The sequence below is a fragment of the Xiphophorus couchianus genome, chromosome 18 (genome assembly GCF_001444195.1).
Source record: "Xiphophorus couchianus chromosome 18, X_couchianus-1.0, whole genome shotgun sequence".
Classification (NCBI taxonomy): domain Eukaryota; kingdom Metazoa; phylum Chordata; class Actinopteri; order Cyprinodontiformes; family Poeciliidae; genus Xiphophorus; species Xiphophorus couchianus.
In genome coordinates this window covers 21623339-21641873 of record NC_040245.1, presented here as the reverse complement: position 1 = coordinate 21641873, position 18535 = coordinate 21623339, and the positions used below count along the sequence as shown (strand labels likewise).

The window sequence follows — 18535 nt, the reverse complement described above, 5'->3', positions numbered from 1 at the left end:
GTGTGCACCTAACAAACTGTGAGCCGAGCATTTTCTCTACAGAGATGACACAGCAATGGGAAGACAGTGGAGTACACCTACACATCCCTTATTTATTCGCCTGATTTGTCATGTTTTTTGTTTTTTTTCCTCTTTTCCCATTTCCACATTTTTCATTACAGATATGATTTTACCAATTAAGCTCCCTACCAGACATAGAATGTAAATGATTAAATATCTTGGCGATCCTTATCAAAGATGCATGCCTGTATTGACATTTATGCTGTCAGCGAATCATTAAAACTGTGTTAGCAGATGAAGTGGATCGTTGGTGCATACTTGTTTTTAATAAAAGATGTCAGGAAAATATTTAACACTGAGAGGCAAAGAATACCGTGTAGCATAACTCCAGGACTAGAACAAGTATATATAGCTTACAGCAATTTAATGGTAATATGTAGGAGCAGGCTTGCATCAAACCAATAAAATGAGTGTAGTAGAATGTTTGGCTTGAAATGCACCAATTCAGATGCCCAACACTGACCATTGGAAATAGCAATTTTTCTTGTTTGTAGATGTTGCCTGATTGGTGCTAAAAAGGTCAAATACTAAAAAATCATATTGTTTTCCTTATTTATTACATTTTTAGAAACACATCAAACATCCCTGTGTATTTTATGCACTTTTACATTGTCATAAAAATCGGATCAAGCTTAGGAATTTGATGCATAAATGGAAATACCATTATAATTAATATAGGTTTAAAGTGATATTTTAATTGAGGCAGCATGTTTCTTCTGACTGGAAGTTCAGTAATAGCATTGGTTTGGAGCCCAACTTCACTTGAATCTGACATGAAGCATAACCTGGTTTAGAGCTCATCACTAAACATACATTTATTGTTGGTAGAAAATGTCTTGATGTTGCATTTTCAGGTTTGCTGCTTATTACTTCAACTGAAACATATTTATTTTAAAAATACCAAAACTTACATGTCTTTAGATGTGGTAGCAGGGATAAGATCAAGTTAAAATTACTGCTGCAACTATATTTTAAAACCTTTTCCAAATGTCTGTTAAAAAAATGTGTGCCTACAGTTTACAAAAATCTACAGAACATTATCTGCACTTAGTACATGAACGATAATTATTCTACTTAAAAATCAACAACAACAAAAAACAACTGCAAAGGCAATATCAACTCATTACACAATGATATTTAAAATATATGAAGAGCTCTGATGCTGAATCACAAATTAAGAGCTGTTGTTTAAAAATCTCAATATTCAATGTCTCTGCACTGTGTTGGAATATCATTTTCTGAAGAATATTGCAGAAGTAGGGTGGATTGTCTGAGAGTAATAGAATATATTCTTATGTGGTTTAATTTATGAGTACTTTTAGTCCTGGTAGGGGAAGATAGTACCTTGCAAAAGTGACTCCTTTAGATTTTTATGTTTCTAAAACAAGAAATGTTTAAAAAGTCATATACTTTACTTATATTACAAACTCTGACAAGAGAGGCATTAAGAGACTCAAGCAATGTGAGCAATTTAAACATGGCTGGCATCCCACTTTAATGGCACATGTGTTGAGATTTGCCTGCAAAAATATATTTCTTTTCCAAGCAGCTATTCTTCAGCTGTAAAGCAGTGAATAAGGAAGAGGCTTTGAAATAAAGTCAGACAAGATCCCTGCACCTCTACTTCCTGGTAGGACTTCATTCCTTTCCATAGCTAATTTATTTCATAATTACCAAGGGCCTATTATGGTTGATTTGAAAGATGCGCTGGGAAAGCTTACTAAAAGCTATTTCATTTGAGCTCCTAATACTGTGTCTGAACTACCTCCTTGTGTTATGCATTACAGCAGACACCGATTACATATTATTGCACATCAGTCAGAGCTTGTCTTCATTTAGCCCAGAAAATTCGCTGACATTTTGAATTCCCTTTACCCATTTGTCTGTTCCCATCTAGTCTAGACAAAGATGTTGAAAGTCAAGCCAAAATTTCAACTACATTTTGACAACCGGTGACTTTACGCCGACAGCTCCTGCAGTCAAAATCTCATGTTTTTAAAGAGAAGGTTACGTAGACTTTTTGGAAGTGGGGAGAAATGCCACCACCCATCAGCTGGGACAATAGCTGATTACAATGGACACTGATTACTGATATTTGCCATACACTGATTACAATATATGATGACTGTGAACTGCAAAAACACAAAATCTCACCAAATATTTTTGCATAGTATTTAGTGCAAATATGTTAGTACACAAAGGACAAAATTAACTTACCGTACAAGTAACTTTTCAGCCAGACATAGTAGCTTTTTTAGGTCAATAATTCCTTGGCATTTATTCCATTAGCAGATTATTTAACTTATAACAAGACCTTTTTTCCTGTACAAACATTGTTGACCAAAGGGTAAAATTTACTTAAAATAAACTTAATTTCCAGCATCCAACGAAAGAGAGCTCTTCATTAAATATGCCCAATATTGTTTGACTGTGTATTTTTAAATTCCATTAAATGAAATTAAATTAGCTGTCATTTTCAATTGACACGTTTGTATTGATGAGGGAAATAGTATTTATCTGTGTATTAAGCATGAAGTGACTGTAAAATACTTGTGGAGAACTGCATGCGTGCATCTGTAGAGGATAAAGATTGGATTGTAATAAAATGTCCCCATCCTCCTAAATCCCCCTGCTGCCCTCTGTCCCTACCTGCCATATTAACACACCCATTACAAGGGCAGATGAATGAAAATGAACAGAGCTGTGGCGTGATTCCCTGAGTGTCAAATCAATACGGCTACCCTTCTTTCTCTCTCCCTCTCTTCCTCTGTCACCCTCCCAGCCCCCCTTCATCTTTTTTTCTCTGCTGCTATCATTTTCCTATTCTCCTCTCCTCTGTTGGGTCTGAAGAATTGGCATGTGTTTGACAAAGGGAAATCTACACCTAGTGACAATAGGCGCTCTCCCAGTTTGAGCCCCCCCCCACCACCACCCTCTTCCCTGGTTTCGCTCTCATATGAAATGAATGATGCTTGTCTCTATTTCCTCTCTATTCACATTCAAAGCAGCTAGAAATAGTGAAGTGCTTCTGAGAACGAACCCGATACAGAAAGAGCCACAAGGATGGCGTATTACCGGCGCTTTCTTTAACTCAATCAGAGACCAGAACCTTGCGAAAGGACCAGTAAGAGGTTAAGTCAAAATAATAAAAGAAGGTTAATAAAGAGGAAATGTGTGAATTTTATTGACTCATTCTTTCCATCTCCTTCCATGAGTCTGGAATTGAGGCAGAATGATTTCTAAAGAAAAGGCCAACAGACTCCTACTACATTCTTATCTTTAAACAAGTGTTACAGTTTTCAACTCCCAACCCTTGACCTTTTCATCTGCCAGCTCGATTACGTCTGTTTTCCACGGTTAGTTCGAATCAGTGATCTGAGGATGGCCATGGTGAGGGCCAATGGACCCATTTAAAAGAAACAAAAAAACCCCAAAAAACATACTTCACTGTCAATTCCAGCTGCTGCCCTCCCCAACACCACCAAGTCTCCTCTTCCTTTGTCTTTTACTCTGAGTATCTGATTCCTTGGTTTCTCAATTTCTCTCATTTTCTGATGCTGCAACTCTGGATCTGTTTCTATATTGGTTATTAGAAGGTGACACCCCACAGACCCACACACCCTTCAACTCATGTCTCAGTGTGGAGGGCTTGAAAAAGAAGAGCAAGAAGCAAAACAAATAAAGCGCAAATATGCACTCTTCCAAATGAAAAGATGTTTGTCTCAGTCCACCACCCTTGCTCTAGGGAAGGCCTCTAAAGAACTAAAACAACCTTAATCAGAATGGCCATACTATATATATGTAAATATACATACACACACACACACAAGAGGCAGTGATGTATGTTGTAAAAAGAAAAAAATAGTTAAAAAGGAGGTGAAATAACATAAAATGACAATTGTTATACACTGCAGTTTCCAAAAATTGCTACCTTTCCATAATGTCACACAGGCTGAAGTCAGACTAGTTAAATGTAACGCTTCCAAAATTCACATCACGTCAGCTAAAATTTGCATTTAATTTATTGTCTTTTTATAGGAGAGGTCAAAATAAAAGAGTGCCCATTTGTGAAGTGAAAGTAAACTGATAATGTTTTACAAATGTGTTGTTCGTTTGTATTAAATCCTGTAATGAAACCAGATTTCACTCAGCTGCACATCTTTTTAAGATATTTATTTATCTACCAGGTTTGCCCCACTAAACCATTCCAAGCTCTGGCTGTAGGTTTTCGGTCATTGACGTGACAATGAACTTCCACCTCAGTCTCAAATCATTTCCACCCTGACAGGGTGTATTCCAGTTTTCTTTGTATTTGGCCCAAGCCATCTTCCGATCTGTCTCTGCTGAAGAAAAGAATTCCCACAGCATGAGACAGCCACCACAATTTTTCTCTGTGGGGAATTAGCTGTGACCTCCATCAGCACAACAGATTCTCCCACATAAGCCATGGACCCCTGCATCCACATGAACCTCGTGTTACCTTCTCTGATTGGTCTGTCAGTTAGGGTGTCTTGGTTTGCAGTTGTCCCATATTCTTTCCATTTTCAAAAGATGGATTAAACTATTATGTGTTCAATACATATGGTTTGACTTATTTTTGCTAGCAATTACTCAACAACCAATCTGCTGTGCTCCTTGGTCTGAACAAGATGTTGGTTAATGACTCGCATGCACTGAATCAACCTTTGTTAGAAAAGCCATAAATATGCAAGCTGCAAGATGGCAGAGCTTGCTTGCCTGACAAGTAGAGCTAAAAGGTGCACCACAACATAAAATGACACATCATGTCATTTTGATTAGCTCTCTGTGTATCTACACAAAATGTATTCAGCTAAGTGTGCATTTAGTTCATTTTGGTTGCTAGCAATAGCAAATAAACACAGACTTCTGATTTGTCAACTTGTGTGTTTTTAAATATTTATTCCTGTCAATAATAGACACAGACATGCTTGACAGTCATGAGAAGGCTAGCAGGGCATCTCTAAGACCATGATGCACGAGCTAATTAAACTTTGCTAGAATGTCTTATTTCCGTTGTGGCAAAACACAAAACCAACACAATGAAAACTCAGAATTTACACGTAGATCTGCTTAGTTTCATTGTCATCTATCAAAAAGGAACTAGCATGAAAAAGCAAGCAGAAGATGAACTGTGGATGCTATTCAAAAGTGGCACTTAAAACCCGTTCTGTGAGCTCTAAAACTTGACTCCACTTTGATTTGTTGTGTACATGCCTGTGTGTACATGAGAAGGAGAGTGTGCTGACACATGTGATAAACTCTCACACAAATCAATAAAGCCTTGCCCATTGTAAAGCCATGTTCTCCTCGGTGGGAGTACTACAGTCCCTCAGGATGTAAGCACCACCCCTGTGACATATTCTGAATCTCAGAGAGCAGCGAGGTCAGTGGGGAGCAAAGCCTGTGCACGAATGAGTGCACCTTACACAGCAAGACATATGAGGGGGAAGGAGAAACGGGGGGAGGATTTGCGCTTTCCATCGCATTCCTACGGAGGCTCCGCTTGTTTGCCGGGCCACTTTCATGATGTCCCCTCTACACTGTTGCTGGGCATCTTGGCGACACAGACCCAAAAGAGGATGAGGAGGAGGAGCCTGCACACGAGAAGGAAATGAGGGGTGACTGGAAGCAAATAAGCTGCAGAGACAGATGTTGCAGATTGGAGCGGAGGAGTGGTGACATTCTTAAAAGTGGGTCCCCCAGACGTTGTGGGGAGGCCTGACGGGCCTGGAGTGCCTGAGGTACATTCTTGGAAAAGGAAAGGAGGAGGGTCATCACAGCAGAACAAGCAGCTATCTCTGCACGAGTGTCTTTCCGTCTCTTCTGCCTCACTGCCCTCCTACACTCTGTCCCACTTTAGCCCAATGTCACCGCCCGAGCAGGGGGGAGGGTGAACTTAAAAAAAAAATGCAGGAGCAAGAGAATGAGCAGGAAAGAGGATAAATCAAGACAAACATAGAGAAAGAATACAAAGAAGATAAACAAAGGGCAAACAGAAAATGATGAATCTAAAAATGTAATAGTTAAAGAGGATGAGGGGGACACAGATCCTCTAGCTAAAGGTCCATCACAATCTTAAGTTTTTAAGATTTCTTTCCCTCAGATCTGTTTGTCTGCCCATCACACAAACATATCGCTCTCAAGAATTATGTAGAGTTACACAAGCAGTCAAGCACACAGTCCCCAGTGCAAGTACACCTCTATGCAGACAGGCAGGACATGCTTCCACATACACACACACACCATGATGGCAAGTCAAGCGTGTTTTGCGGTTTTGTAGACATGGTCTCCTCGTGTAGTGATGTGTTATTCTTGGAGATAGGCAACATTATATGGAATACAAATATACTACAAACTAAATCTGCCACTGAGTATCAAACATGCAAGATTAGAGTACTCAACCCGCTGATTATTGCTACTTTTCATGTTCAACCCTTCGTGTTGTCGTCTTCTTCTTTTTGTTTCCATAGTCAGCTTTTAAATGAACCTAACTTAGCTGATTTCTCTTCAGGCAATCAATAAGAACATGTCAAAGCTTTCATAAAGCACATTTTAATACGTAGGTAAGACGTATGAAGAACTCTTGCTGAACCAAAATGTGTTAATGTTCTTAATAATGGGTGGTTGTCACCGTTAGATGGGTAATGTCTACAAAGAAATTGCTGTGGTTCTGCTTCTGACATTTCGAGGTTTACATTTATGCAAAAAGAGAGGTCAGTTAGAAGAGCCAAACCATAACCTTTAAATTGGATCACTAAGACCTAAATCCCAGTGAAAGCAAAACTTTGATTTGCCCTGGATAGGAGAGTGTCGATTAGAGAAGCAGCCAAGAGACCTACAGTTCAGCTGGGAGAATCTGTCATAAACTCCTTTGCAGTCTGCGACAAGCTATGCTGGACATGGAGAAACATTTAGACCAAATCTGAAAAGTTTCTCTTTATGCAAAATGATGTGTGTGGAAAATTGTACTCTACTCAATATTTAAAGTAAAACATAGTGGTGGCATGCTATTGGGGGTGTTTTCCTTTAACGGTGAAATCAAAGCTTGTCATAATTGCGGAAAAGATGACTTGAGCTAAATATTGGAAGAAAAACTGTATTATGTTCAAAATCTTAAAAATGTAAAAATGGGTCTTCATCCAGTCCTTATGGGGTTGAGTTATTTTTCAAAAGATTTTAGTGTTTACATGCGTGAAGCTGGAATGTGTAAATACCAAAAGACTTGCAAACTGTGATTGGAGTGAAAGGTGGTTCTACACACTATTGGCTGTATACACATGCATGCCAAATGATTGTCATTTGTATGAAACTATTTATCCTTCTCTTTCCATGTCATTGATGTTTACTGCATTTTGTTAGTCTTTTCCATTAAATTGCAATAACATATTATGTAGTTTGAGGTTGAAACATGACAAAATGTTGAAAGGAAATGAATCCTTTTGTAAATTGCTGTATGTCAATATGCAGCAGTATCTCAACAAAATGTCACCTTCAGGTAAAAATAATTGCAAGCCCTGACAGATTCATATTTAAGATTATTTACATTCAAACAGGAAGTTTGTTTCTGAAAGGAAATGACACAGGCCTCTCAAGATAAAAAAATAATGCAAAATGCCATGTTGAAGATTATTTAGATCCTTCTCAATGCAAAACAGCTTCTTGCACCATCTAACATGTGTTACAACTTTTAAGTTATATTGGGTGATGACTCCAAATCTTTGATGTTGAAAGGCCTTCTTGTCATCAACCTTTTCTTTCATTACCTCACATATTCACATATTCGGTCATGATCCAAAATATTAACAACATCCAGCAAGAAAAAAAACCCTTTGGTAAAAGAAAATAATTACACATTTCACCCTAACTCTTGTAGCACATGTTGGTCTGAAATGACTAAAAAAAAAAAAAAAAAAACCATTTTAGCAAGGACTGCAAGTATTTGTTCAACATTTAAGCGGGCCATATGTTTAAACCATGATCATTTTATGAGGTAGGACATCAGGTGTAACGTTAATAAGAGATGAACATGCAGTCAGGTTTTGCACAATCCACTCAAATCGAAATGCCATGGTGACTCCTCAGTCTACTGTTTGTGTTTTTGATCTTTTTGTCATATGGATGTTTTGGATTAGTGTCTTATCATACACACCTCTTAATGAACTTTCCAACCGTGTATACATATGAAAAATGCAATCTACAACACAGCAGAATGATATATGAAATCAATTTCCAGTAACATGTTCATATGTCTGATATTTTACTAGTTCTATGTAAAATTCCTTCCTCTTTCCAGTCTAACTGCAGTCTTGTAACATCAGTTTGTTGAAGAGGGAGGTCTCATCAAGGGCTGGCACTGCATAATTTGGCAAGAGGCAGCATCTGCCAAGGTCACTAAACATGCATGTGTGTGTGGCACAATCTCTGTTGTGTTGCTCAAACCCAGGATTTTGCATTTAAAGAAAAAAAGCTCCACAAACATTGACTAATTTAATATCCGAGTTTGTAAAGCTGGATGCAGAGCAGAGGCCATTTTTTGAGGGAATCTGCAGCATACAAACAGGCAACGTTTGCTGCTGCCACCGCTACTTATCTGTAAGTGGGCCAGCAACTGAAGCCGAACCTCAAATCACCGTAATGAGATAGAGTGATGTCCACATTTGCAAAGAAAGAAGAAGAGACGGTGAATGAGGATTTTAAGTAGAGACAGAGAAAGATGTGGCAGCAAACTATGTACAGTGGAAGCAGCAAAGAATAAGGGAGAGCCAGAAAGATTCCTCTGCATCTCTGATTTGGTTGGCTGATATTCATCAGAGCGACGGAGCACAGGGAGGAGTGGATGGAGTGAGGCAGCAACCAGGGTGGGGGGAAAAGTGGCAAAATAGAAAAAAAATGTGTATCTCTAAAAGCCATTTGTTGCTGTTAAGCTGTCCTGCTTGGCAGTGCTGCTGTCTTCTGCACCAACCACTTTTTATGAAGTTGACTTATAAAAAGCAAAACCTCATCTAGGGGGAGAAAATTTAAGAACAACGTACAATCATCTTGAGCATCCTTAAGATGTTTCTGCAGCTTAAAATGGAGTCCACCTGTGGTAAATTGATTTGATTGGACTTGATTTGAAAAGGCACACACCTATCTATATAAGGTTCCACAGTGCTGGTCAGAGGTTAAACACCAAGCAAAAAATCAAAGGAATTGTCTGTAGATTTCCAAGACAGGATTGTCTAGAAGTTCTTTGGAAAGACACAGAAAAATGATTGATGCTTTGAAGGTCCCAATGACCTCAATGGGCTTCATCGTTCATAAATGGAAGAATTTTGGAACCAGCAACACTTTTTCCAGAACTGGCAAGCCATGAAAACAGCATGAACTGGGGTGAAGCGCCATAGTCAGGGAGGTGACCAAGAACCCAATGATGACTCTGTCAGAGTGCCAGCATTTCTCTGTGGAAAGAGGAGAACCTTCCAGAATGACAAGCATCTCTGGATCATCATGCTATTGCGAGGAAAGAGGTAAAGATAAATGCAGCAACAGACAGAGACATCCTGGAAAAAAACTTGCTCCAAAGCATCTTGACCTCAAACTGAGACAGATCATTTTTCAGCAGGACAACGACCCAAAGAACATGACCAAGATCGCAAAGGAGAGGCTTCAGAATCACCCTGTGAATGTCATGGAGGGGCCAAGCCAGAGTCCAAACTTGGCATCATACTCAAAAAGACTTGAGGCTGTAATGGCTGCCAAATGTGGCTCAACAAAGTATTACGCAAAGGCTGTAAGTTCTTATACAAATCTTTTTTTCTTAATATGCAAAAAACAAAACTTTTTTCACCTTGTTTTGATAAGGTACTCGTGTGTAGAATTTTTAGGAAATAATTTAAACCAATTTGGAATAAGGCTGAAACATAACATGTGAAAAATGAAGAACAGTGAATACTTTCTACACACACTGTGTGACCTTTCACTTATGGCCCAAACCAACACAAATAGTGGCCATCCCATTCTCCAGACCGAAACCTAGAGCTCAGCTCAACAGAAGTAAGTATAAAAGAAGATCCAGGACTCAACCAAGCTCCAGGGGAAGAAGGGTTTGACTATCAGGTGCTCACCGATTCTTAAAGATCGCCTACAAAACCAAACTCTGGAGTAGAGCATTCTACATCTTCAAACAGGTCCACCAGACTTTCTAGTCAGTCCAAAGTTTGCTGATCAGTCTTGCCCGTCAGTCACTGAAGTCACTGATGTGTCTTACTTGGGGGTTTTCTGGGTATGCATCATTGGAGGGAGACCCAAGGCCAGACACAGAACATGCTGGAGGGACGATATCATCTTTATATCATCTTTAGTATTTTTGAAGAAAAGAACACCTTTTTGGGAATATTTTTGAATTCATTGACATAAAAGGAAGTACAAACTATTGTCATATAATTATTGTCTTATACTACTTACTCTCTTTGTTTTTTAAAGGTTTTGTTGGCTCTCAAGGCCTTTATTTGAAAGTAGTTCGACAGGAAACAGGGTAATGAGAAAGGGGGAAGACATGCGGCAAATCTCGCCAAGCTGGGAATCGAACCTGCAACCACCGTCACGAGGACTAAGGCCTCAATATGCGGGTCGTGCTTTGCCCCTGCGCCACCACAGCACCTCACTTACTCTCCTTGTTGACAATACCTGGCCATGTAGAGGGCAAATACTCAACGTGAACAAACAAGGTATTTGTAATAAATGCTGCCAAACAGAAGATTTAATCTGTTCCAAAACATTGTGAAATATTTTATTTTGAAAATGCTAAGCTTCAGAAACTCGAAGAGAAAGAGAAAGCTGGGAGGGCAGGATGGAGGAAGAAGAGAGGGAATGTGACAGAGTGGTGACAGAGAGAGAGAGCGAGCGAGCAGGGCACTCTGTATGTGTGTGTGTTGTCTGTGTGTTAGAACTGTGTGTGTGTCTGTGCTCGTGTCCCGAGGCGCAGGCAAACATTAGCTGCATTAAGTGAGCTGACAGGTCCCTCCCCATTACCACTACTGGTGGCCCAGGGAGGCAGAGAGAGACAGAGCAGGGCAAGAAATGGAAAAGACACTGTGGCTCCTATGAAATGTTTGTACAACTCAAAACAAATGTGTCCTCCTTCTGTGCACATGCAGACGCGATGATATAGCTGCTTAGAAAAATATGCCTCAACGTTGGCCACAATCATGCAAAAATGGCACTCTATGGAAACAATGATTACTGGCATAAAACACACACAGGAGCCAGAAAAAGTCTAAACCCCTGTTTCAACTCATAGGCAATGCATTTTTCCTCAGTGTACAGAAAAACACACTCTATGCATCATATATACTGACAGTGATTCACTGTCTCAGTACACAGCAAACACAGACTCGTGTGTATGAATATGTGTACTGCTAAAATATTGATTGTTGCCTTGTCTGGGGGTCAGGGTTAAAGACCTTCTACTACTCCCAGTCTTCTAATATTCCCTCACAGCACCACCAACCCCCTCTGCTACAACACGTACACAGAGATTAGTCCCTTGGGGGGCATTTCCATTTTTAGAGCATCTTAATAGCCTAATACTACACTTACTACAATGTGCCATGTAAAATGGCTGAGCTTTCTGTTAATACAACTCAGATGGAGTGTCGTTCATCATAGATACTAATACAGAAGACAGATCATTACACAAGTTTAGCTATTTTTTTTTCACAGCCGAATGGCAGGAGGTCAACTTTGTGACAACTCGGCTTCCTGAAAAAGAGCACCGAGGACAGTAATGAGATGAAGGAGGAGGAGAAGTGGCATAGATGTTGCAGAAAAAAGAAGTGCAGAGAGGGTGAAAGGGAAAAAATGGATGATGTGCAAAATAAGCAGGATAGCCAACTGGGAGGCAAAGAAGAAGAAAAGAAGGGAAAGACAGCAAAAGCAAAGGAGGTAGTTGACCCCTGGCAACACAGAGTTTCATTCTAGTGCAAGAAAGTGGGGGTTTTGAGGAGTGGGATGTTTGTTCGTGAAGATGTTCTTCCTCAAATGCAGTGTCTCAGCACTGTGGTCTGCATGCGTGAACAGATCGGCGTGTTTGTGTGTGTGTAATCTCCCCAGAGCAAATCCCCTTTTAGCCAAAGCAGGGAAGAATAGAGAAGAAAAGGAAAAGCCATCTTTATCCAAATCCAATTGCAGCTGGAAGGAAAGAGCGGCGCGAGGGAGGCAGAGGAGGAGAATAGAGGGGGAGAAGACGTCGTAATTTGTCTGAGGGATTACAAGAGGTGCTGGCAGAGCACGACTGCTTACTTTGCTTGTAAGCAGGCTTTGGTGTGTGTGTGTTGGGTGTGTATTCCACGACCTAACCCTGTGAATTCAGTGCGTTGTAAAATAAGCAGCAATATTTTCACAACACAAGTAGCCCTGAAAAAAAAATCTCAACAGGTCTTCTTACTTCAAGTAGACATTTGAGCCTTTCATGGTCTTTGAGAGCAAGCGAGCAAACCCTTTCAGTTTAGTGCAGTCTTCTTGTGCCACTATTATTCTTCTGCTTATTTTATTTGCCACATGTTGCGACTAAAATAAGTGCAGGACCATACCTCATAAATCATGCCCCATGCTGAGATGACAACCACCCGTTCCCCTAATGGTGTTCTTCTGGAGATCTAGTGTCTGCAGAGGCCACTGGAGTACAACAAGCTCATCGTCATGTTCAAGAAACCAGTCTGACATGTTGCTTTATCTTGACAGAAGTAGCTATCAGAAGATGGGTACAATGCTGTCACACAGACATACATATGGTTAGCAACTATACTAAAATAGGCTGTTGTGTATAAACGCTCAGTTGACATTTTGCGACCCAAACTGTGCCAAGGATAAATAGCCTATCCACCAGTAGCCTGTAGCATTTATACAAGACCAGAGGGATCCATCCCATCACGTTGTTTATGCCATTCTCACCCTATCATCTGAACATTGGTGCTTAAAAACAATACTTATCAGACCAGTCTGCATTTTCCCAACCTGCCATTTTTAAATTTGAAAACTAGCCTCACCACACTGCTCTTAGTTACCAGAAGCAGAACCTGATATAGTCTGTTCATGCTGAAAACCTTTGAGTCCAACAGGCTCTGTGTTCAGAAGTGATTGAGCAACTGTTGCCTTGTTTTGTCATATAAAACTAGTCTGCCAATTTTCATCTGACCTCTAACATCCACAAGCAATGTTCACCTAACAACTGCTTCACGCTGAATGTATTTTCGTTTCGTATCATTCTTGGCAAACTTTGGTTTTGTACAAATGCTATCCTAACAGACATCTTTCAATCTCTACTTACCTGAGAAGACCCTGCGTCATCGTCCCTGTTCCTGCCCTCTCCTGTATTGTGTCCTCCCTAACTTTGCTCTTTCTATTGCGACAATAAAGATTTCTGCACTTCTGCACAGAAATAAAAAAGGACTGGGTTTATTTTTAGCATGAACTAACAACAAAGGGATGCAACATGGCCTAAAAATACTAACATTAGTATTCTTGAACAGCTTAACGTAATATATCGGCATATATTAGCTAGTCCTCGTTTAGGTAACATTATCTGCAGTATTACTCAACTTACTCGGTTTGATAAGGAAAAAATTGTGCAGTTTTTATCTGTTTGCTGGCTCAGACTGGAAGCTGGAACATGTCTTCCCTCGCTGCCCCCACAGGTGTAAAATCAAAAATCAACGTCACAGCGTAAACACTCGTGATGCGTTTAAAGACGGCTCGGAAAAAAATGCAGGAGGCACGGGATAAGAGCAGAGCAGGGGACATGTCTACCCACAAAGCTAGTCACAAAGAATCATGGTGCTGATGCTAGCAGGTGCTGCCTAAACCCAGGTGAGGTTGACATGAGCTCGGCAAATAAAACACATGGAGTGATGCTGTCCAAAAAGTTTAAGCTTATTTTCACTGATACAATGTAGCGGTGCTATCAAATGCCCCAAAGAGACTGTTCAGCATTGAGAAGCTTTTCTTCAGTCCAAACATGTTGCAAATCCGTCGACAGTTTCTTATGAGAAGTTCAAGAAGCGTGTTTTTTGAGATGCAGCCAAATATAATGTACACATGGATGGATGGATGGATGGATGGATGGATGGACCTGCAAACAGTATCCATGTATAGAAAATGATTCTGTAAATGGTTACCAATTAGTCCTACTTTTGCAGATATGACTTGTGCTTTGGTACTAAATCAATAAACTGCGTCAAGGTAAACAGATACATTGATTGTTTTTTATATTTTAGATACAATAAATTAAACATAATTTGAAGGCATTTGTTGTCCAAAGCTTTGTTGAAAAGCACAACACTTCAGGGGGGAAAAAAATCAAGTAATTCATTTCATAAGATTAAGACTGTTGAATAAAAGAAAAGGGGGAAAATAGTCAACTACAGTAAGACGGCTAAAGAAGCTTTAGGTCAGAGTTTGGTTGTCAGTTTGATGCGATATAAACGTTAGAAACACATGAATTCGTACATCTGCCTGGAGCAGGGTAAGACTTAAGGACAGTGGAGTCAGATACGTGTCAGGGTAAAATAGCATCAGTGTCTTTCTTTGTTTTTGTGAGTGACAGTGATGCAAGGCAGTCTGCCTGAAAACACAGACATAAACCACGCAACAACACAAACATGCACTAATATGACTGCCCAGAGGCCTTATGCAACCATAGCTGTTTTGGTGTGACACACAGCATACACTGCACATCACATCAAATCCACAGCAGCTTCTTACCAAGAAACTTGTGGACCTCAATGACACATAGATACCCTGCTTCAACAAACGATGACACACTCCTACAGATATATTCAGACTGCAGTGACACACACATATAAAAAATATGTATGAGAGACCGAACAGTAAAATGAATTCACACTTCATATGTGTAAAATATCGGTCAGTGATATTGGGTAGTGATACATTATAGACAACAGGATTCTGTTTGTGTTTAATGGAAGCGATTGTAAAAAGTGAGTCATAAGCTTTGTACAGTGCAAGCAATACGGTTAACAAAGACAGTTTAAAATTTTGGAGCTTTTACATTAAAAATGTTGAGTTGTGTTAACATGAAGAGAATAGTTGTTACATAAATGTTGTACTTTAATTTTCCAATTTTTTTTCAGAACTGTAATTTCATTTACAGTAATAATTACCACTCAGTACAATCCAGAATATAAAACAATGATCTTCCTGACTCTAGGTTCAAACATGCATGCACAGCAGGATAATATGTTATTCCTGTTTGTTTACTCTTAATACTCTATGCAGTGAATGTTGTATCAATGATTCATCAATTCGGAATTAACTCACATTTTTCCAATTATGAATCTTACCTTCAGTCTTACCAGATTTCTATGGAAATATAATAAAGTACAATCAATCTTCAGACATGTTGCAAGTGCACTTACAAAGAGTGGTAAACATTGCGTAACTCAACTTGAGAAAGCTTCAATACCGAACGGATAAAATGCATGAAATTGTGCTCCGGGGATGTCTGAAAAACACATTGAAAATGCCCTGGAGATATTCAGTAGCACTGAATGTAGCAGTGAAAAGGGAAGTGGTGAGGTCGTGCAGTTTTACAAAGTAACATTGTCAACTTATACAAGAGACAGAGAAAATTTGTGTACATGAAAAACTAGTCTATCGCAGCAGGACCTCAGTCAGCAAAGGGGAAACCAGAAGAGAAATCTCATGCAAAATACTCGCTTGTATTTGTGTATGGCTACACATTTACACCGTGGAAAGAAAAGCTGTAGGATAATTATAGGATTAGGATTATTGTATATAGTAAATTGATTATGCACGCCCTCCTCCTCCTTTCAATGGGCTATTCAGCTGTCATAGAAAAAACAACCAGATAATTATCTTTTTGTATTGTTTCAAGTCACGAGATGCGATCTTGGTAATTTTAACTGTTTAGTGTAACAGAGCTGGCAATTGAGAAATACAGAATCCCTCTTCTTCAAAAGACAGAGCAGGAATTATGGAAAAGAAAAGGAATGGCTGCAGAAATAAATCTCACTGTGCTCAAAGGGATCCCAAGATTAGTTGAACATGTTGGACTAAATGTTTTAATGTTCCCATTAATTCTGATGGAAAATTATTTTAACATACAACCAGAGCTAATATGGAATATTATAATATTATCTACTATAAGTATTGTTTTCTTTACAATTTCTTGTTTGTGTTTTATATACTTTTTTGACATCTCTTTTTGCTTAGATATAGTTTTTCATTATTTTCTCTGACAAAGCAACAGGTAGGTCTTGAATGACTGGAGAAAATGGGTTGTGTAAGTTTCCCCTTTCTCCTCTTGCTCCTCTTCCAGTTGGATGGATGGAGGTGAGGAGTAAAAGAATGGGAGAACAAACGAGCAAAAAAAAGACAAAGAATGTAAGCCCCCACAGTAGCACTTAAAGTAAGTCTGCATTATTGATGAAGAGACAAAGGAAAACATTTATTTATCTTTGCAGATGTGAAGCTAAGGTGATCCCCACAGAGTTGGAGGAGGGCGAGAAAAAGAGAGTAAAACACAGTCAAGTGATAGAGAAAGGCCCTGTTGAAAGACAGATGTCTACAAAAACTTCAGTGTGTTTGTGTGTAAATAATATATAAGATCAGGGCTGAGATATGGCCTGTACATTTCCATGATCTGTTGAGGGATTTCCTAAGGGCTGACGGATCAAGACCACACCATGGAATTATTTATGAGTCTTAAACAGGCGTCACACCACTTTCAGTGTTCAACACAACGCTAAATCTGATGTTCAAGACCCATGGTCATACACTATCATTTTTTGTACTTAAAACAACAAACATAAATGAACACAGATGAGTGACTAGTTTTCCTCCACATTTGTTTTTACTCTGTTTTTTAGCATTTTATCAGACTGATTGTTTAACTCTCACATTTTGAAGAACACTCACAGAATCAAAGTGCAAACAAATCCTAATTATGCAGTCTTCCTGAACAACTTGTAATCCCAGCACTGCTGTGTAATATCATTATACCTGTGATATAGCGCCTTGTAAAGGTATTTATGCCTGTAGTGGAACTTTTTCTGATATGGTTACATAATAGCAATAAATTGTCATTTATTTTACAGGCATTTTATGTTAAGGGCTTAATCAAAACCACTGCTTAATTTTGATGTGAAATAAAAATGATAAATGATTTTCAAAGCCTTCTCCAAAGCAAGAGCACACAGTATAGTTGAAGAAAGACTGTGTTTTCCATAATCAAAGGCATGAATACACACCTTTAGAACACAATAGGGTTTTTTTTTGGTGTGCCACAGAATAATATTCTGACAACTATTAAAAGATTTGGTTCACTTCTTTAAAAAATCTGGCACTAAGTGTGGTGCATGTTTTGACAAATATAAATATTCTAGGTTATCTTGACCTTCACATTTTTGTGCCAAATGAAGACTCTCCTCCCTTTGGTCCTACTGCCATCTGCAGAAATATACCGCTCAGTAAGAAACAACCAATCAGAGCCAGGAGGAGGGTCTTAGCTCTCAGTCATGCTTGTGTAGGGGCTGCTCACACCCTCCCCCTTGGTCGCTGCTATGTTAAAGTTGCTTCTCCCCAGCAGAGCTGCAGGGTAGTAAGTATGGCCAACGATGAAGGCGAATAAACAGTTTTCCCGTTAAGGTAAATTGTTTCTGTGGCATTAGCGCACCTGCAGCAAACTGGCAATCTTGAGCAGCATGTAACCAAGCGACCTTCCTCTTCACTCTGATTGGTTATTTCTGACATAACAGCAACAACAGATAGCATAGGACCACAGGGGGGAGGTAGAGGAGTTACATTTTGTTATGTCAGGACATAGTGACAATTTTAACCAACAGATAAAAACATATTTGTTTTTATAAAAGTTACTGATTGCAGCTTTAACCTTTGATTATATAAGGTAAAGATGGTTTGTCAGACTTGACTCCAAATCTCAAATTCAAGTCAAGTCTAACGTTTTTATTTACAACATAAATGCAACCCTAGTCTAAGTGTCAGTACTGAGCCCTCATTCTTGGGGTAAAGTGTGTTTTTTCTTATCCCAGCGAAGGGATGCTTTTAAAATGAAAAAATGGATAGCGTTATCAAAATTCTAAAAATATTTTCACTTTTTATGCCTTTATCCATATTTATTTTTTACATATATATTTCAGTTTCAGTAGTGATGAGGCTTCATGTCAGCCGATCAAATCTTTCACAAGCAGGAACTTTTCCCGCACGTCGCATTAATCTGATGTTTGCTCTAGAAATGACCCATTGTCCAGCTGGGACAGATGGATTTCCTAGGAACTGACATGTGAAAGTGGCTGAGCCTGCATGTATGTACAGGCCGGATTTTATCGGCATGGCTATACATTGTGTGTATTTGTGCTTGTGTGCAGAGGGGGGCCGTTAGGGGATAAGCACTCAATAACAGCTGACACTGAGC

General features: G+C 39.3%; 1 protein-coding gene across 4 annotated transcripts in view; it reads right to left on the bottom strand.

Annotated features, from left to right (window-relative positions):
• Window positions 1–18535, bottom strand: part of dscaml1 (Down syndrome cell adhesion molecule like 1) — a 111334-nt gene that overhangs the window by 51282 nt on the left and 41517 nt on the right. The window contains exons 1-3 of one of the 4 annotated variants that reach the window (XM_028045649.1): window positions 13667–13771; window positions 13391–13491; window positions 12654–12738 (exon numbers count right to left, since the gene is read on the bottom strand). The exons of 2 other annotated variants lie outside the window; for them this stretch is intronic. The gene's annotated coding sequence lies outside the window, so the exon portion shown is untranslated. Of the gene's footprint in view, window positions 1–12653; window positions 12739–13390; window positions 13492–13666; window positions 13772–18535 lie in introns of those variants that run through there. One more of the 4 variants, XM_028045648.1, reaches the window with a different exon arrangement.